At 37.4% G+C, this 21,667-nt stretch overlaps 1 long non-coding RNA gene and 1 pseudogene across 2 annotated transcripts in view; one reads left to right on the top strand and one right to left on the bottom strand.

The window, feature by feature from the left end:
- Window positions 1–20,592, top strand: part of LOC306643026 — a 53,200-nt gene extending 32,608 nt beyond the window's left edge. The window contains exon 3 of the long non-coding RNA XR_013758793.1: window positions 20,018–20,592. This is a non-coding gene — a long non-coding RNA (uncharacterized lncRNA). The remainder of the gene's footprint in view (window positions 1–20,017) is intronic.
- On the bottom strand, window positions 9,123–11,733 carry LOC306642575 (PRELI domain containing protein 3B-like; annotated as a pseudogene). Its single transcript has 2 exons — window positions 11,678–11,733; window positions 9,123–9,802 (listed from the first exon to the last, which is right to left on the bottom strand). The product of its transcript is annotated as a PRELI domain containing protein 3B-like (transcript).
- Window positions 20,593–21,667: the final 1,075 nt, after the last annotated feature.

Here is a 21,667-nt window from a genome sequence, read left to right as displayed (position 1 = left end):
TTACATAATGATGAGATGTATTGTTACATATTCATACGTGCATTCAATATAAAAATATACATCATTTCCCAGTGTTTTTCTTTTCTTTTTCCCTCCCTCCCCCAGGTTCCTTTCTTCATGTTTTATTTGTTCTTTTTAGATATACATGACAGTTGAGTATATTCTGAGATATTATACATGAATGGAACATAGCTTATTCTAATTAGGATCCTATTCTTGTGGTTGTACATGATGTAGAATTTCACTGGTCATGTATTCATATGTGAAAATAGGACAGTTATATAAAATTCATTTTAATGTCTTTCCTATTCCCATGCCACTTCCTAATATTTTTTCCTCTTTGTCTAATCCAATGAACTTCAGTTTTTCCCTCCCAACCTCTTATTGTGTGTTAGCAGCCACATATCAGAGAGAATATTTGGCCTATGATTTTTTGGGACTGACTTATTTCACTTAGCATGATAGTGATTCATCCATTTACCAGCAAATGGCATAATCTCATTCTTCTTTATGGGTGAGTAATATTTCATTGTGTATGCAATATTGTCTTTATCCATTCATCTGTTGAGGGGCACCAACTTTGCTTCCATAGCTTTGCTCTTGTGAAGTGAGATCCATCACTCTAGTATGCTGATTTTAAATTTTTTGATATCTACTGAGGAGTGGGATAACTGGGTCAAATGGTTGTTCCATTCCATATTTCTGAGGAATGTCCATATTGCTTTCCAGAGTGATTTCACCAATTTGCAGTCCCACCAGCAATGTAAGAGTGAGCATTTTTCCCCACATTCTCACCAAAATTTATTATTGTATTTTTGATAATTGCCATTTAGACTGGAATGGGATGAAATCTCAGTAGTTTTAATTTGCATTCATCTAAATGGTAAAGACATTAAACCTTTTCTCATGTATTTGTTGACCATTTGTATTTCTTCTGTGAAGTGCTTGCTAAGTTTCTTTGCCTATTTATTGAATTTTTTGGTGTTCAGCTTTTTGAGTCTTTATATATTCTAGATATTAATGATCTGTCTGTAGTGAAGGTGGCAAAGATTTGTCTCATTCTGTAGACTTTCTTTTCACGTTTTTGTTTTCTTTGCTGTGATGAAGATTTTTAGTTTGATGCCATCCCATATTCATTCTTTATTTTACTTTTTGCGCTTTAGAAATCTTGTTGAGGAAGTTGGTTCCTAAGCCAACATGGTGGGCAGTTTGGCCTATATCTTTGGCTAGTAGTCAAAGAATCTCTGATGTGATGTCTAGGTCCTTGACCCAAGTTGAGTTGAATTTTGTGCAGGTTGAGGAATAGGACTTAAATTTTATTGTCGTACACATGGATTTCCAGTTATCCCAGCAGAATATGTTGAAGAGTCTATCTTTATCCAGTATATGTTTTTGTCACCTTTGTCTATTATGAGATAACTGCATATATATAGGTTTTTCTCTGTGTCTACTATTCTGTTCCATTTGTCTTCATGTCTGTTTTTGTGCCAATACCATGCTGTTTATTATTACTATAGCTCTGTAGTGTAACTTAAGGTCTGATGTTGTGATGCCTCCTGCTTCAGTTTTCTAACTAACGCTTGCTTTAGTTATTTAGGGCCTCTTGTTTTTCCAAATGAATTTCATGATTGCTTTATCTATTTCTATGAAGAAAATCATTGAAATTTTTATAGCAGTTGCATTAAATTTGTATAATGCTTTTGGTAATGTGTCATTTTGACATATTAATTCTGCCTATCCAAGAACATGGGAGATCTTTTGATATTCTAAGGTCTTCTTTAATTACTTTCTTTATTGTTCTATAGATTTCATTGTAGAGGTATTTTGATTCCTGTTAGATTTATTTCCAAGTATTTTTTGAGGCTATTGTGAATGACTAGTGTCCTTCTTTTGCTTTCAGCTGATTCATCAAGGGTGTATAGGAACACACTTGATTTATGGCATTAATTTTATATTCTGCTACTTTTCTGAATTTGTTAATGTATTCTAGAAACTCTCTGGTGGAGTTTTTTGAGTCTTCTAAATTTAGAATCATGTCATTGACAAATAGGGATAGTTTAAGTTTTTCTTTTCCTATTCATATTCCTTTAATTTCTTTCTATTGTTTAATTGCTCTGGCTAGACATTCAAAGACTATGTTGAATAGAAGTGGTAAAAAAATGCATTCCTGTCTTGTTCCAGTTTCTGTCAGAAATACATTCATTTTTTCTTCCATTTAGAATGATAGAGACCTTTGGTTTAGAATATGTAATATTTACAATGTTGAGGAATATCTCTAATTTTTTTGGTGTCTTAAGCAAGAATGGATGCTGAATTTTGTCAAATGCTTTTTCTGCATCTGTTGTGATAATTATGTAAGTTTTATATTTAAATCTGTTGATGTGATGAATTATGTGTATTGATTTCTGTATGTTAAACCATTCTTGCATTCCTGACACAAACCTCACTAGATCATGGTGCTCTACCTTTTTAGTATGTTCTTTGCCAGTATTTTACAATTTTTGCATCTATGTTCATCAGGATAATTGATCTTTCTTTCCTTGCTGTATCTTTATCTGGTTTTGTTATCAGGGTGATACTAGTTTCACAGAATGAGTTTTGAAGTGTTTTCTCCATTTCTATTTTATTTAATAATTTAAGAAATATTAATGTAACACATTCTATGAAGGTCTGGAAAAATTTGGCTAAGAATCTATCTAGTCCTGGGATTTTCTTTGTGGTAGGTTTTTGATGGCATCTTCAATTTCATTGCTTGAAGTTGTTCTGTTTATATCTTCTGTGACCTCCTTCATTAATGTGGATAGTTCATATTTCTCTAGAAATTTTTTGATGATTTCATGATTTTCTATCTTATTAAAGTATACATTTTCAATATAGTTTCTATCATCTGAGTTTCAGTACTGTCTGTGGTGCTACTTCATTTTCATTATGAATTTTAGTAATTTGAATTTTCTCTCTTTCTTCATTAGCATGACTAAGGGTTTATCAAATTTATTCATTTGCTCAAAGAACCAAATTTTATTGACTTTTTGAATTTTATTTGTTTCAGTTTTATTGATTTCAGCACTGATTTTAATTATTTCCTGTCTTCTATTGTTTTGGGAGTTGATTTGTTCTTTTCCTTGGACTTTTAGATGTAATGTTAGGTTAATTACTTGGTGATTTTCTATTTTTTTATTGAATGAGCTCAGTGTGATAATCTTTCCTCTTAGAACTGCCTTCATAGTGTCCCAGAGATTTTGGTACGTTGCATCACTATTCTCATTTACTTCTAAGTATTTTTTTTAACTTCATCTCTGATTTCTTCAGTTTTCCTTAGCCATTCATTATATTCATTATCCACTTGTTAGGGTAGGTTCTAGTTTTTATTTTATCATTGATTTCTAATTGCATTTTATTATTATCTGATATAATGCAAGATATTATTTCTAATTTTTTATATTTACAAAGAGTTGTTTTGTGGCCTAAAATATGCTCTATTTTAGTGAAGGTTCCATGAGTTTCTAAGAAAAAAGTGTATTCAGTCATTGATGTGTGAAATATTCTATACATGTTGGTTATGTCTAGATTATTAATTATATTTTTTTATTTCCAAAGCTTCTTTAGGTTTTGGTTGGAAGATCTATCAATTGGTGATAGACATGTATTAAAGTCACCCAGTATTATTGTGTTGTGGACTGTTTAATTCTTGAAATTGTGAAGAATTTGTTTGATGTATGTAGATACTCCATTGTTTAAGTCATAATATTTGTAATTGTTATGTCCTGTTGATGTCTAATTCCCTTAAGGAGAATGAAATGACCTTCTTCATTCCTTTTGATTAACTTTGGCTTTGAGTCCACTTCATCTGATATAAGGATATTATATATATATATATTATATAGTGTGTATATATATATATATATATATATATATATATACTTCCTTGTATAACAGTTCCATATAAATAATATTTTTTCCATCATTTTACCTTTAGTATTTTCCTATGAGGTAAGACTCTTGGAGACAGCATATTTTGGGGTCTTGGTTTTGAATCCAATCAGTCTATGTCTTTTAACTGATGAGTTATACCATTTAAATTCAATGTTATTATTGAGATATGATTTCATTTCCTGTTATTTGAGTTATTTCTATTTGTTTTTTAATCTGAATTAGTTTCTCCTTTGATTAACTATTCTTCTAGTGTTGTTCTTCCCTTCACTGGTTTCCACTTCTTCTTCATGAAATATCCTATTGTCTGTTTTGTAGTGAAGGTTTTCTAGTTGTCAATGCTTTTAACTTTTGTTTAATATAAAGGGTCTTTATTTCATTGTAAATTCTGAAACTTAATTATTCTGAAAATAGTATCCTTGGTTGTCCTCAATTTTCTTTCAGAGCTTGGTACGTAGTATTTCAAGACCTCCTGTCATTGACAGTCTGAGTTGAGAAATAAACTGAGATCAGATTTGTTTCCCTCTAAATGTTACCTGTCATTTTCTCTGAAAGTCAGTAAAATTCTATTCTTATTCTGTATGTTAAGGATTTTCATAATAATTTGTCTTTGTGTGGGTCTCTTGTAATTTTGTACATTTGTGTCCTTTTGTTTTTAGATGCATTTAATGAGTCAAAGAGTCTCTGATACAGCTAGGACAGACTGCCCCTCCAGTCTCAGGATTTTTCACTTTAAGCCTCAGGTAGAAACAGTATTACCACTGCTTGAGTTCTGGATAGCTGAACTAGGAGATGTGCTTCCTTACTCTAATCCACCAACTTGTGCCTCCCCTTTAACATTTTATTTTGAGACGTGATCTTGGTAAATTGCCAAGTCTAACTTTGAACTTGAAATCCTCCTGCTTCAACTTCCTCAGTTGCTGGAATTAAAGGTCTGTACCATTACACCAGCTTCTAAGTAATAATAATTCCTAAAAAGTTTTCTAAGTTTCATATACTTTTGCTATTTTCAGCAGGAATCTTGATTTTTCAGTCTGTGCTGAACCACATTAACACCCAATGACTTCCAATGATGTAATGAACAGAAAGTCAACACAGGTTAGTCATGTTGAAGAAGATGGCCTCTTAAAAAATATTGTTCTGCCTCAGGCCTCACCACCACAACCTACCTTCCAGTACCTGTGTATCAGCCAGAAAAAGAATAACATTTACTGCCTGGTATATGTTTTTTAGAAACCTTGCATACCTTGGATGAAACTCACTTGCTCATGGTGCATTATCTTCTTAATGTTTTGCAATGTTATTCAACAAGAATTTGTCAAACATTTTTACATCTATGTTTGTCAGGAATATTGTTCTGAAGTTTTGTTTCCTTGATATCCATTTTGTTTTGGTATCAGGGTGATACTTGCTTCATAGAATAAATTTGACAGTGTTTTCTGCTGCTCTGTTTAATGGAATCATTGGAGAAGAATTGGCATTAGGTATTCTTTAAAGGTCTGATGGAGTTTGACTGAGAATCCTTTAGCTATTGGGTTTTTCTTAATCTCAGCTTTCTTGATCCTTATTACTTTACTCTATGCTGATAGCATCCCTCTTTTGGTGAACTCTGAGAACTTCTAGAGAAAAATCATACAACAGGAGGACAGTTTGGAATTATTAATGACAAGACTCAAATGGTAACTTCACATTGACTGGGTAGTGTTTGTTTTTATAAGGCAATGTCCAGTTCCATGGATCACCTGCTTTATACACATCCCCCACATATGCACAGACTACTTGGCTATGTTCTTTTCATGATCCAGCCTCAAACATTATAAATTCTTTAAATTGTCATTAGGTCAATCATCAGAAACTCCATCTTCATGAATCTTCAGATCTCAGTTCTATTAGCTTAAATTTGTTTACAATCAGATGTTATCCAGAGAAGGTATCCACAAAACTTGGGTTCCCCACTCTCAGGTTTTCTCCTTTCTTCATTATTCCTCACTTTGCATTACCTAGGAAATCTATCTGTTTTGTACATCTGCATGTAGCCAGACTACAGGTTTGTGTTAATATATTTTTACTCCTCCACCCTGCAGCCTATCTTCATGAAAAATGATGAAAGAAAACCTGTGCCCAGCCCAGTCCAGTGCTATGACCTGATTTTGTCATTCTGTAATTACTTTGGATAGGATTCCTTTTGTTCCTTTGTCCAGAGTTCGCAATTGTTGTTTCTGCTTATGTGCTAGGGATAGGAAAGAAGAGGGTCAGCCACACTAAGAAGAAGGTTTTTAGAGCTCTCTTTTTATATTCAAATGGTATAAAAATCCATGAAACTTCTTGTGGAAATTAAACACATATGATACCCAAAACTTCTTGGTACTATGCTATAAAATCCCAATGCCCTGTCCTTCTTTCTTACTTCTTCCTGTTTTTCTAATTAGATATATTTCCCACATAAACGCATCCTCATTTTTATTGCAATTCACTGTGCCAGTTGTTCCATCTCTTGAAATCTGCCTCGCCACAGGAACACATCTTCTCTTCCTTGGTAAGGCAAAAAGGGCTTTCCCTCAGTCACCCTTGCTGAGCTTCTCCATGTCTGTGGCCAGCAGTTGCTATACAGTTTATGTTGTTTTTCAGTTATCAGGGAAAGTTTAGATTGCAGAAATGATATGTTCCACTGTCAGACAAAGAGAAGGAAAAAAATCATAAGAATTTGTCCAGTCCAATTATCAAGGAGACCTAAAATGTTCAGTTTCCTTCAGTGGTTTACAAATAATATATTAGTCTCTTTTATTCTGTGTACTGAAGATCAGAACAATGAAGTAATTTCCCTGGAAATAATCCATTGTTATGTGTAATTATGTGTCAAGTATTTTGGCAGTGTGTGTGTGTGTGAATTTGATATCTTTCATTTTGAGAAGGCCTATATTATTTTGGATGAGTTTCTTTTCATAGGGAAAATTTGGAAAACATCCAAAAAAATATTCTTAAAGCAGTGGAGCAGGCTGATCTACTATAAGAGCCACAGCATGAATATATTAATGTCCTTGTGCCCTAAATGACTACTCATCAAATATGCAGAATTTCACAGAGAAAATAGAGAGCTGATATACTTATGAAAGAAAATATCCTCAGCTTGGTGACTATCTTGTTAAATAATAATAGACTATTTCAGAACTAATACCATTACAATTGTATGTTTTTCTTTTGTGAATTTCTCTTTGCTGTATTATATCATTCTATATATGATCTTGATATAACTTGTTCACAAATGATTTAAATTCTTTTGACAGGGTATGACATGTGAATGTTTTGAATAATAGTTCATCTTTTAACACATGCATGTTACAATTAGTGAAGCATCTATAATCATTTTATAAGTGAAAACATAGCATTCATTATTGTTTACCAAAGATACTTTGACTGAAGTACTCTGTTAAAATAAGCAATGCCATAATATTTCATGTGGTTCAGTCTTCAACTGCTGAAGGGGAATAAAAAAGAAAAGCAAAACTATAGTGGGATTGTCTTGCAGACTGAGTTGGAATGTTCTAATGTATCACATAAAAGGGTATATGGACATAATACAAGAAAGTAAAATTAATATATACCAGTATACAATATTTAAGGTTAAAACATTCAGTTAAGAAATTTTGTAGAGCCACAATTATTGAATCACATTTGTGCCAAATAATGATATTGATCAATATCTTTAAGAACTATCAGAAAGCTGTGTCAGAAATGTCTCTTCTGCACGATATATTGCTCAATGATACCCCTTTCCATATATCAATACTGATCTTATTTGTATAGTTCAAAAATTCTAAGACTATTTCAATACCTAAATGTTTATATGTATGTATGTGTGTGTGTGTATATATATATATTTTTTTTCTTTTTGTCATGCTAGGGACTGAACCCAGTGCCGTGTGCTTCACAGGCAAGTACTCTACAAACTGAGCTATATCCCCAGTCCTATATTTTTAAATAAAGTACATTTTTTGGATTGTTTTTCACATCACAACCACTCTGGAAAAATAAACAAGGATATCTAATAATTAAAACCTGCAATGGACAGATTGAGACAAACATCATTACCCCGTGTGCATGTACGACTAAACAAATGGTATGAGTCTACTTCATATAGAACCAGAGAAATAAGTTTTACCCCATTTTTTAATAATGAATCCAAAAAAAAAAAAAAAAAAACCCTGCAGTTAACTTCACTCCATGGTTAATTTGGGCCACTTCACACCCTCCAGTATTCATTTTTTTTTCCCCCAAATGCCCTCACAACTTCACAATGGAACAATAAAATTTAAAACTTCAAGTTCTTGGGATTTATGGTTCACATGAAGACACTATCTGAGCAATTTTAAATGATGTAAGGCTCTCCATGTAAAAAGATGTTTTGTAGTCACAATGTCCTCAATAAGTATTTATATTCAAATAACCTGACATATCATGCCTTAGCAATTTCAAAACCATTATTTTGACAATGGCCATTTATAAGTTGGGCAAATGTGAACTGCTAAAAGAGCTGAAAAGTCGCTCTGTTTCAGTGTTCTAAGAGTGCTGCACAACTCAGGTAGTGATTTTTTTTTTTTTTTAGTTAACATAACCAGCCCAGAGTACTGCATGCTAAATCAAATTCAAGGAAGTTAATACCTTTACTAAGTTACAAAACTTTGGCAAAGCAATTCAGTACTCTTTAATACAATAACATATTATTTATGTTGGAGTCATATTTTAGACTTAGTCATAATTTTCACTCCAAAATTATCATTAAGTACCATATCAAAACAATGGTTTCTAGGATAGCAGATTATTTTATACAGTTTAATGTATTTTAAAACTATATGATTTCTCCTGTTAGAGTGAGTTCCCTCATGCACACTGTTCTATTCTGTATTACCAAAGTGATCTTGCTTGGTTCTGAGGTTGGTCCAGAGTCAGGTACAGTTCCAAAATCTGAAAAGTGTTAAAATCTTATTTCAAGGAGACTCAATGTCAATACCAATTTTCCCAAGTACTCTTTAAAAATATTGTTAAATTTTTACATAAATATTAGAATTTTAGAAATTAGTCATTTCAAGCTCACTAACCTCAGATGATTACTTGATTTTAGAAGCCTTGTATGTTTGTTTGGATATAAAGTCATATAGCCTTACTCTAGATTATTTTTAAAATTCTACCTAAAATATAGGTATAGTTCTTAATGACAAATAAATACACTGCTTGGAGAGACCTAGGGATCTGATACATCCTGACTTTTTCATTTCTCTACAAATGCTGCCACCACCATCCGTATTCTGATGCTTCTTGCCAAAGCTGTCAACTCTTTGATCTCAGTATTTAATTTATATATTACCGATTCCATTGCTTCTTAGACTTTACCAGCATTAGAAGATATCATGCTTGCCATCAGCCCTTCCAGGTAACTGCTAAGGCTGACTCCCTGCACAGAGATGATGGCTTCCTGAATCAGAACTGTCTTTTCTACGTATTAAGTATGTAATTTTTTATGTAAGTCTCTTGTCCCCTGAAATATTTGTAAAGAAATATTAGTAGTTTTACGTTCCATTGTTTTCTCTACAGGATCAACTACAGAATATTCTTGCAGTTGCTTTGATTCTTGCTGCATCAATAAGAAACTTCAGGGAAGGAAGGAATTCCCCACTGTATGCTGGGAAGTCTGTGGCTGCACAGCTTTCCAGAGGGATCTATATGTCTGCTCAGCATATCAACTCTAACTACATTGAAGTTCATAGGGTTTGTATATTTCTGCATTGTGGCTGTTATAATTTTTTCCTATGGGTGATTGAAGACATGCTCCAAGGTCCAGAGCTTTCTGGTGCAGACAGCCCAAGCCCTGTACCAGCTATGGTGGGGGACAGTGAGTCACCCAGGCACTGTCCCGCCCAACATGCACCCAGTGGGACATATAGTGTGCAGAAGCCATCAGGCCCCAAGAGAGAATATTCCAAAGTGAGATCCCTTAAATATTTTTATTTTCCTAGTTAAAGGTTTCCTAATATGTTGTGTTTATATAAATATTTAATACTTTATTAACTATAAATTTATGTTTCTAAATACAAAAATTTCTAACATTGATCAGTACTGTATATGCTTGTAATAAAACTTGTAAGCATAATTTCTGATAAAAGAAAAAGTACCAAATTATTCATTATTTATATCTAGGGAGTTTTAAGGCTGAATTCAGTAAGTTGTCATTACACAATAATTACAGAAGATACTCAACTGGTTTACCACTGAAAGACCTACCAGCAAATTTTGTATTAGGTAGGTATATAGATCTGTTACTTCTATTCTTACCATTTTTGCTGTAATGTACTACATTTAAAGCATTGGGCAACTCTAATGTTTCATATACAGTTTTTCCCTCCGTCCCTCCCCCTGCCCTGCAATATATTGTTCATATGGTTTCAATGCTGCCCACATATGCATTTTCTCATGCCTGTTTGCTTTGAATGCTATATGCTGATCGGTAGCAAGTTGTTGCTTTTGTTATCTGTATACAATTGCTTGCTGTAAATTAGCAGATTCTGAAAGAGCTTTTTGCATGTCTAAAATAAAAGTATTTTATGTAAAAACTAATATAATGGAACTATGAAAGTTACTTCCATGTAGACTAGCTTAAAAGCAGGTTTTTCTGTTTCTGTCATTATTTTTCTCCCTCTTCTTATTTATGTGGAATACTTAAACATTTTGTACTTTTGGTACAACTGAATCTGATAATATCTAAAACTCATTATTCTACTGTCCAGCACTGTGGTCCCAATCTAACATTTTTGATCTTATCCTTGGGAAATATTTCACTAAACAGCACTTATATATTTCACTCAGCAATAAACTCATACAGAAGAATGACTTATTCTATCCTCCCTAGGAAGCCACAGCCTTGCAGAGTATATAAGCAAACTGAGAATGACATCTACAGAACACTATAATTAGTGTTATAAAGTTTATCTGCAGGGAGCATTGAGAGAATACCAGAGAAGCCGTTAGCTCCTTGAGAATTGCCATGGAGGAAAGGGAGTCATAGAACCTCAGTCTGATAGCAAAGAATGAAATGTCTATATACATGCACAGGGAGATTGCTGGTAGAACACCCTATCCCACATTTTTGAATGCTCCCTACATTATGAGAGACTAGGGAAGAAGAGTTCATAAACAAAACCCAGTTATTTTATTCAAGAGGATTAACTCATTTCAAAAGATTCTCATATCCCAATCATTTGATCTCTTGCATTGTCTCCCACATGAGCTTTTGGGAGACATCTCATATCTGAATCATAACAGTTTTATTAATTTACCTATCAATACCATGCAGAGGAACAAAGAACCTCAGCTCAACAGGGGGATGGAGAAGCAGGTCTGTTGAGAGTAACTTACGTACTGGATTCCAGAATCAGATGGTACCATTCTGTGAGATATTATGGGAAGCAGACACATATGCCTTTAACAAATGTTGGAGTAAATTTGGCAAAAGCTGAGGCTCACTCCTGCTTCAGTCACAAATAAAGCCATTTACACTCTTTGCCTCCTATTTAGGGACTACAGAGACACAAGAAGACTTGCAATTTTATGTAAAAAAAAAAAAAAAAAAACTATAGGGTGCAGGCCCGTTGCCAATAGGATCATCATCTCACGATGGAGTTATTTCAAGGTGAAGGACAGGCTGAAAGGGAATAACAGGAAAGACCACTTTAGTCTTTAAATTATTCTTAGTTACCTCTGCTGACTTCTGGTTTTTGCTGTCACAAAAATGTCTCCATGATAATCCACCATGATATTAAGATGGAGCCTCTCTTGACCAGGGTTTTATTTGGTAGCCTTTGGTCAATAACTGTCTCACAGCAGACATCTACTAAAACCCACTGCAAGTTCTGCTAATCGAGACTCTGTGAGCAGTAGCAGACTCCTGAGCAGACCTCATGTAGTCACAGAGACATCTGTGCAAACTCCACTGCAGGTGTGAACTTTGCTGTCTGCCTCAGTTGTCAGTCAGGGCAGTGGTCACATCAAGGGGACATTGGGCCTTTCTATGGACATTTTTAACTATCAAAAATTGCAGGTGTCTGTGCTAGGTTATCTATTAGGCAGGGAACATGGATGTTACTGAACTCATCATCATGAACAGGGAAGTCCCTCAACACAAAGAAGCATCTGGTCTCACACATTAATCATGCTGAAGATCAGGAATCCTGGTATAGATCATCAATGCTAGTCAGGAAGGCACTGGGTCTTTTCTTGTTCATTATTTTGTCCCCAGTGCTTCAAGAACAGTGACTGTCTTATAGTAGGTGAGGAAGGTAAAAAAAAAGAAAAACAGAAGGGGATGGGAAGACATATGACATATTAAAACCTGGGGGCAAGGGAAGTAATAATTTGGGCCTGATTCTTGTGCTACAGTCTCTCTGTCAATGAGTTTGGCCAGACTACCAAACGTTTTCCAGTCCAAGACCAGTTGTTGATGTGAAGCCAGATGCCTTTCCTTGAATATCAGGCAAGATTCCTTGTAAGTAGTAACCCCCTATGGAGAAAGTAGTATTTCCTCCTCTATCCCAAGCATGCACAATGAGCCATCGAACACTTCACCTGCATGCACACACACAAATTAACATGCAGAGCCACTGGAATCCACTGCCCCATACTGGAGCTGGTGACCTGGGATGTTCTCATGCCAAATGCAAAGAAAACCCATTGATTTCTGATCCCATACATTCAGAGTGGTCCGCATGGTGCTTCACTTTCTCTTCAAAGTAGCAATTAGAGAAAATATAAAATCCAGTGAGAAACAATATCTTGCAAATCCTGCTCACTGCCCTCTTCTCTCTGAGACGTCTGTCCTTGTCCCAAGCATCCTGAGCTCGTTCCGGATTGAGGATAAAAGGACAGATTATTGATGAGTATCTGCATTCTCTGATCTGCTGGCCAAGCTTTATTTCAAACTGGAAGGTTCTCCATTAAAATGAACGAGTCCTTATGCTCTGCAGTCACTCAGGAGTCTGGAGTCTGAAGCATGTGATCTGGAAGACCATAAACACAGGTCCTGGACTAGAGGCACTAGAGAGCAGGCTTGCTAGAAGCACCTGCAGTTACACTTTCTTCCTTTCTGGGAATGGAAACTACTTCCGTTAACCATGTCATTTATTGTTGGTACACTATATCTTTGATATTGGGACTTTTCTGACCCTGAAGGGCATGCCCTCCTATGCTGGTGTGTGTGTGTGCGTGCGCGCGCACGCGCGTGCATGCACATTATGGGTGGTTATTCAGATTGAACTCAGGAGCATTCTACAACTCACCCACAACTGAACTAGATCCCTAGCCCCTTTTGAAATTTTATTTTAAGGCAGGGTCTCACAAAGTGGCCCAGACTGGCCTCCTGCCTCAGTTCCTTGAGTCACTTGGGGATTACAGACATAAGCCACTGCACCCAGGACATGCCTTCCTGGAGATAGCTAATACCTAGAGAGTCAGCCATCTCTCCAGCATGTTTACCTTACACAAACCGATCCAGTTCCCACACCACCAATTCCCTCCCTATTGGTCTTCCAACATCTTGTGCCACTATTTGATTGCCTTAATCATACCATCCCAAGTCCCAGAGAACAAGGGATGGTCCTTGTCTACTAGAGCCCACTGAAATTACTGAAACATACTAATCCTAAACTTGCTTATGCTGCCTCCTCTTATCTTCCTGAACAAATAAAGTCTTTTTCCCAAGTTCTCCCTCACCTTCCACACTCTCTGCATCCTGACCAACCCTGGTGCTTCCCATATTGCCTGGCACAACTGTTTATGGAAACTGTAGATGTCTTTGAGAGTCAAATCTGTTTCTGTGAGTCTTACCATACCAGATTAAAACAAATGTAAGGTACCCTTAAAAGAATGCCAAACTTGCAAAGCTTCTCAAAAGAGCCAGGGCAATTGCATCCATAGCCTGAGTCCCTGGGCCTGGGTCATGGGAGCCCACCCAGTCCTCTGTATTCTGTTAGGCCTTCCCCATGTTTGTACTGAGGAATAGGAAGGGCTGCAAGAGAAGGGAGGGGAGGAAAGTCACTACACCTGGAAAGTGGGAATTGTGCAAGCACTATTTCTATTGCACATAATTTCTTTGATCATGGCTGCAAACTTGGGTCGCAGAAGAGTCACAGGAGCAGACAGAAGCCCACAATAGTTTGTAGTGGAGCTAGACTTGGACTGGTGTTTCAAATGCTAGTTTTCTTTCCATTTCCTCAGTTACCTTCCCAATGAACACTTTCAAGCATCATAAAGGGCAGGTCTTTTTCCTTCCTGGGTGTTCTTACTATCAGATTAGACTTCCCAATGAGAAGAAAATGGCCTGTCATGACTTTATGACCTCTCCTCCTACTCATTGGTATTATCAGGGCCTGTGACCAGAGCTCTGCCACCCCCAGGGCTAAGAACTATGATAACATGGTCCACCTAATGTGCATGGGGACTAGGACCTGTAAAATTCTAAAGGATTTTCCTGCTGCAGTACCAAGGTCATTGCTCCCTCCAGTCAATGCCCCTGGCTGCACATCACTTCCTGGACACCACAGTCAAATCATCCTCAGCGTACTGACAATTTAGGGACTCTGATGGGGCTCAGAGAAGCCAGAAGTCTGACTGCAGAGTGCCCTTGGGTTTTTGCAGGAAAGTGCACTCTCACCATCTAGTGGTCTCAAGGGGAAACTGCAGGGATCTGCACACCATGACCCAGGATCTTTCATACAGGAAAAAGGTGATCCTCTCAATCGTAGTCCTCCCAATCATGATCACGGCGCAGTGACACGGTTTTTAGAGCTTCTTAAACAACAGATTACCTAATGCTTCCACCTCTTTAAGAGAAGTAGAGGTCAAAACATTTACAGGGTTTTGACTATTAATCTTGGGTGTGGTTGTGGATTTTAAAGGGGACACTGCAACAGGATTCTCTGGACTCCTGGGTGGTAAGGAACAGCTTGTGCAGCCTTTTGTATCTCAGGGTCTGTCTACCTGGGCTGAAACTGACTAACACTGGAAGCCTGTCTGCCTGCAGTGTCAGTCAGTGAGATCATCATAAAAAGGGTTTTTTCAAAGTGGTGAACAAGATCGTGTTCTTGGAGGAAAGACCAAAACAGGTGGTCAACTGCAACTGTGTACCTGGAGAGATCATGAAACTTAGGATCCCTGCATCTGATACTGTAGGTCTGGGGTGTGGCTTGAGAATCTGCATTGCTATCAAGTTCTCTGGTGAAACTCAGTTGGTCGGGACCCACTCTTAGAAACCCATTCAACCATAGTATAACTTAGGCAGAACTATTTCTTCTTAAATGATAGGGGACAGACAGATGTGAGCACATGAATTTAAGAGAATAATTTTATAAAGTGGGCCCACTGTGCTGATTCCCACTTGCTTTCTTTTTCAAAAAGCAATTTACCTGCAACCGTGCCAGGCCTAAGTGGACAGGATATGTCATATTCCTCAGGAAACTACCAGTTTTCTGCAGGAGAAATGCAGTCCTGATATAATGTTGATAAGGAAGGAAGGGAGATTTTTGTGACCCTTTCCACAGGCCAGATGCCAAAACTCATGACGATAAAGACAATTCCTTCTAATCATATAATCTGTAAGAGTTTTTGGTTAAGATTTCAATGAGAACCATCAGCATGGGTGAAAGTCACCTAGGGATGTTGTGGCAGTGGGGACTTGACAGTCTGAAATCATTAAGCTGTCAGTCAAAAATCAAGATGTGGACATTGTTGGGACTATTGGGAAACTTCTCTAGGACTCTAATGAAACTAGAGTGCAGAAAAGGCACACAGTCTCTCTCATTTCTGAGAGGACTCACTCTCTTTCTCCAGAGTGCCCTTTTCCCTTGTCCTATCCCTTCAAAAAACCCATTTCTATTACTTGGAGTGACATTTCTGAAGTCTTTCTGACTTGATCACAAGAATTGGGGTTTGAAGAGGAGCCTTTTCACTGTCTCAATTTCCCAGAAGTCACCAGTTCTGTAACATTAAACATTTGAAAATTCTCTTTATCCACATTGATCTTGCTCCAGATACACTGTCAAGATTTCAGGGACCTCAGTCTACAGCTCTTTCAGGAAGAGTCAAAGGTAGAAAGTGTAAGAATAGAGATAAACACTAGGAGTGTTTACCTTCTCACACTCTAGCAGATAGGTTTACCAGGAGATAAATTTGGACCCATTTCTGAGCATCAAGTGCCCTTGTTTCCCACTGCAACATGCAAATGGTCAATGATGCCAGGATTCTCATCATTCATCTTCCCCAAGGCCAGGTTTTAGGTGACTCTCCAAGATATACATAGTTTTTCATTACTTTTTTGCAAAGATTTACATGTGATGCTTTTCATGCTAGAGATTTACCAGTACAAAGGGGAAGCCTCTGCACTGTACAACAAGCATGATTTCATATGATGATCATTTCCTGCCTGCAGTCTCCAGCACATGGGTTCTGACCAATGCTGGGTCCAATAAGAAAACTGCATTTAGCCAATTAAAGATGAGCAGTGCTCTGAGGTCCTCCCTTCCTTCCTGTTTGGCCCAATCAAACTGCAACTACATTTGACCAATCAGAAGTGATTGTTGCTCTGACACCCCACCAACAGGAATCCACAGGGCTATATCTGTTCTATTTACTCAAGAAATAAGCTTCAGTTGATGTGGTTCTTAATATGCACTGTAGATCTAGTGAAAAATGATTTCCTTAAAATAGACAGTAATTTTTGGCCTCAAATGTATGCTCACTGACAAAAATGTTATTTATAATACAGAAAAAAGCAAGCACTTTCAGAGTTGACAGTAGGCAGAGTGCCTACATTGCATGGAAATGTTTTATTTTGAAATCCTAAGAAAAATATATAAATACATTCTGTCCTGGATTATATTCATCTACATACCAGCCCAGTAGCAAAATGTAACTTTTAACCTTCTTTGAATAGGGAGTGATCCATGAAGGTAGACACATGTCTCTGGGACTGTCTAAAGTCATGCTTCAACATGTGGCCACTATTAGGTCATTCTCAAATCTTGTATGGACTTAAATTTTTTCGTCACATTTTTTATTGGTGCATTATAGTTGTGAGACCAGGGCAAAGAGCAAATAGCTGATTACCAAAGAAAGGGAGATGGGTAGATATCACTCACCATCAATTGATTGCTGACAGCCCCTGGGGGAGAGGAAAAATCACATCTTCCAATAAAAGCAATCACCACCTTGTTTGCTCTCTTCCTGCCCTTTTGGTCATCTTTGGCCACAGAGGCAAGATAAGAGGAAGAGGAGACATGAGAAAAAAGGAAACCTAGAATTTATAAAGGGAAAATTCACCCCCACTCCTTTGGGCATCAACACTGCACTCCTTCTTTCCAGAGAACACTCTCTCTCTCTCTCTCTCTCTCTCTCCCTCTCTCTCACTCTCCCTTTCTCTCTTCATTCTATTCTGTAAATGAAACTTTTTTCTTGCCTTGGCACTTCTTGGGAGGAGGAAAAAGGACCCAAGCCTGATTTTTAAAACTGGTTTCAGTTGTACATAATCCTAGAATTTGCTGTTACATATTTGTACATGCACAAAATATAACGATATTATTTGGTAATATCAATCCCCAGCACTTCCCTCTTCTCTCCCTGTATCCCACCCCTTTGTCACTTTTCTCTACTGATCTTCCTTTGATTTTTAGAAGATTTACCACCTGCTTTGTTTTCTTTTTTTCTCTCTAGCTTACATATATAACATATAACCCTTAACCTTCTGGGTTTGACTTATTTCCATTAATATGATGGTCTCTAGTTCCAAAGACTTATGCAAAGATTTATGTTCAATTTTCTTTATAGACATGTAAAACTACATTGTGTGTGTGTGTGTGTGTGTGTGTGTGTGTGTGTGTGTGTGTATATATATATATATCACATTTTCTGTATCCATTCATCTATTGATGGACAATGGACTGGTTTTATATTTTGGCCATTGTGAACTGTGTTGCTATAAACATGGGTATTTGTGTTTGTTCCACTGTAGCATGATGACTTCGATTCTTCAGGTTAAATAATGAAGAGCAGTACTGCTGGGGCATATGGTGTTTTCACACCCAGTCTTTTGAGGAGCATCCGTAATATTTCCATAGTGGTTGTATTAACTTACTTTCCTCCCAACTGTATGAAAGTTTTTCTTTTTCTCCACATTCTCTGAAGTATTTATTGTTTTTATTCTTGATGACTGCCATTCTGACTTGTGTGAGGTAAAATCTCAATATAGTTTTGATTTTCCTTTCCCTAATTGGTAAAAGTGTTTAACAATTTTTTCATATATTTCTTGATCATTTGTATTTCTTCTTTTGAGAAGTGTTCATTTAGTTTATTTGCATCTTTACTAATTGGGTTATTGATTATTTGGAGATTTAATCTTCCATTGTTCCCTGCTATCATTCTCTTTTCCCTCCATTACTACAAAAGGGAATTGAGAAAAATAATAGGTCTGCTAATACTCTTGGTTTCAAGTGACAGAAAACCAACTCTAACATTGGCAAAGGTAGTGTATGTGTAGGGGGGTTGTGTTCTTTTACAAGTAAAAACCCTGTGGGTAGTTCTGAATGCAGGCACAGCAGGTTTCAGTGATCCACTGTCTTTCCCTCTCTCAGTTCCCATTCCATTTTATGGCCTCCCCTGTAGACTATAGATGACAATAAATTTTCCATGCTTACTACCTACCAGTCATTTGTAGGCCTCTTAATCTGTCTGGGCCAACTTGAGCCAATTTGGCAGGATAACTGTCTCCTTGTTCAGGGGCCTTCCATGCTGTGACTTCTTAGGCCTCCTCACCTGCCCAACTCACCCCACATGGGGTGAAATGCAGGGGGAGAGCCCAGATAAAATCAGGAGCTACTTCTGGAAGAAGAGAAAATAAATATTGTAGAAAGATAACACCCTCTTGCTAGACTCCCCTCTGATTTGCAGGGGAACAACTGTCTACTTCATAAAGCTGTGAAGTCTCTGTCTATGTCAGTTCATGGCACTGTTGAAGAACCCAGAGACCAGAACATCCCCACTTCATTGATGAGGAGACCGGGGCTCAGAGAAAGTAAATCTTCCTTCCCAAGGCCACTGACCTTCAAAGTGGTAGAGCCAGAGTATGAAGTCAAATCCAATCTCCAAAGTGTGTTTTAAATCAATCTTGGCCTCCCAGATCATTGCTAGTCTCCCTCAGGTACAAGAAGATTATTGTAGATCAAGAAGAGGAAGAGGGAAAGCAGGAAGGATGAAAAGTCCCTGACAGAACTTCACAGAGACCCTGAACCAATCAGTTTGTTGCTGAGTTTGGGAAGATTCCTGCCTACTCATGTCTTCTAGAGGTTTCCATACATATTTATTTCCATGTCAGCTTTGCAATTTTGGCACTTATATTATTTTTGTTTACTTATTTTTCTTAATTCACCTTACCTGTTAAACTTACAGAAATATATTTAAAATCACAACTGTTAATGGCAGTTGTCAATCAAAATGAGTACTACTTGCCTTAAATAAAAATTCATTTCAAAATTCCATAGAAATACTGAATAAAATGCTCACCAACTGTTCATTTAAAATCACCCCATATCTGAGGCCAGATTTTCAGGCTCAATTTGGAGAATTTCATTTAGCAAGTCACACCAGAAGACACATGACTCTATGCTCCTTGCCACAAATAACTTTCCAGGCATGCCTGCAGTGTCCCTTGCACTCTAAGAGCAAGGTGAGGGAAGTCACAGCTCCTCACAATGAGGTGGTCAGGATTTTCTACCCCAAACATGGCCTCATTGCCAGGCTCCTAGTTCTGACCACTGCATCCTTAGTTTCTGACCACATACCCTTGCAGACATATGATATTCAGAGGCTGTGGTGCCTTCTAGCACCATTTTGCCTAGCAATTCAGTCTTATCATAACTTCTAACTTACCTCTTCTGTGATTATTACTGTTTAAGTGCTGTCTGAAGAAGAAACCAGGTTTTCACAGTGTCCCCAGGAAGCCAGGCAGTTCTAGACTAAGCACAGTCACATCTTGATCCACTCTCCTTCTGTCCAGGTGCTGCTGAAATGTCTGCCAGAGACCAATCTCCATGGGAAGACAGAGGAGCCACCAACTCCAAAAGGAAGAAGGGCCTTTGAGAGCATGAGGGAGAAGATGCTCACTGTACAGAGAAGGAAGTCAGTTCTGCAGGCCCTTGTCTCCTTATCTTGCACAATTTCTGGATCAATGTCCCCTGACTCCTAGCATAAGTTTCCAACTCAAATTACATTAAGTTCATAGTTCCTAGGACAAACTTCTCATCTAGAATAGTCTAGTTTCTGTCGTACAACCATGTAGTCACAATGACATTCTCTCACCTGGGAGATAAACCACTTGACCTGATAGACTAATGATTCTATAGAAATAGAAATCATCTAAACAGCTCTACGCCACCCAGCTCTCATCCAGAAGACTTCAAGACTTTCCAACCTGTCGATAGGGAACCTCAAACCAGATGCTGCATATAGATTAAATTTTATCATTTTCAGAAAGCAATATGGAGTCACTGTGTCTTAGAAAAGGGCAGTGGCCTGAGCCCTTTTCTCTCACAGGTGACTGCTCTACTCCCTGCTGCTCAGTCCTGTTCCTCAACTGAGTTTCAGTTTGGCCACCTCTGTTACCTTTTCAAATGCTAGTGGGGGTGGCCAGGAGGGGTACTGCTTCTCAGCTGCTCAGATTCAGCACAACTACAACACAAGGAGAGCTGAGTAGGCATGAGAGACACAGGGAGGCTAAGGGGACAGAGGTCCAAACAATTCAAGGACAGAGTTTGCACTAAGGAACCAGGATTACAAGGAAGACTGGTCTTATGGGATAACGATGGGAAGGAACAGAAATCCTTCCCCAATAAAAAATACTTCCTCTACCATGACTCTTTGGTTTTACCCCTTTGGTTAAGGTCTTTATATTGTACAGATTATTTTCATGATAGCTGAAAACTAGAAGGAACCCAAACATTGAAAAGAACAATATGTCTGGTATGGATGTTCTGCAAGCTTTCATGCAGCCTTATGAGTAATGGCCTAAAAATATGGATGATTTAAGTGATTCAGGTAATGTTCAAATGTAAAACAGTAATTGCACATATGATGAGATTAGTATTGTGTTATCTGATGCTGTATTTCTTGAGCAAAAATTCTGAGGTATATACAAGTGTGGTGGTACTAGTGAGCATGTGGGACAGTGTGTAGAAATAGAGAAAGATATGATCCAATTATATTCCCAGTCTCCACTCAGAGACTCATGGGAGGTGCCACACAAGAAGAATGGCACTGAATTTTGCAGAATTCAAGTCATTGTGAGGGTTGTTTTTAGTGAATATTTAGACTTGAATTTGACATTCAAATGGAACTGAATGTGTCAATGCTGCTTGGCCATTGAGCTCTGGCCCTGGCTTCATTAAGTTTACAATCTAGGGCGAATATTCACAAGTGAACCCTTTGTTTCTGGCTCCTCTAGCATTGTAATGAAATTCAAGGTCACCAGACCATGCTGCCAGCCACTGCTATAGTTCCCTGTGTCTCTTTTTGTCTCTCTCCTTCCTGCCTGCCCCACCCCCCTCAGCAGGACCCACATGTTGATGTGCTGTTTGTTAACACTAGAATAAAATTAGAGCCCTGGTGTCCTTACTGTCATTGCTTCTTGTTGGTGCTGCTACTTACACTG

The sequence above is a fragment of the Sciurus vulgaris genome (genome assembly GCF_902686455.1).
Source record: "Sciurus vulgaris genome assembly, chromosome: 13".
Classification (NCBI taxonomy): domain Eukaryota; kingdom Metazoa; phylum Chordata; class Mammalia; order Rodentia; family Sciuridae; genus Sciurus; species Sciurus vulgaris.
This window is presented reverse-complemented; position numbering and strand designations above follow the sequence as displayed.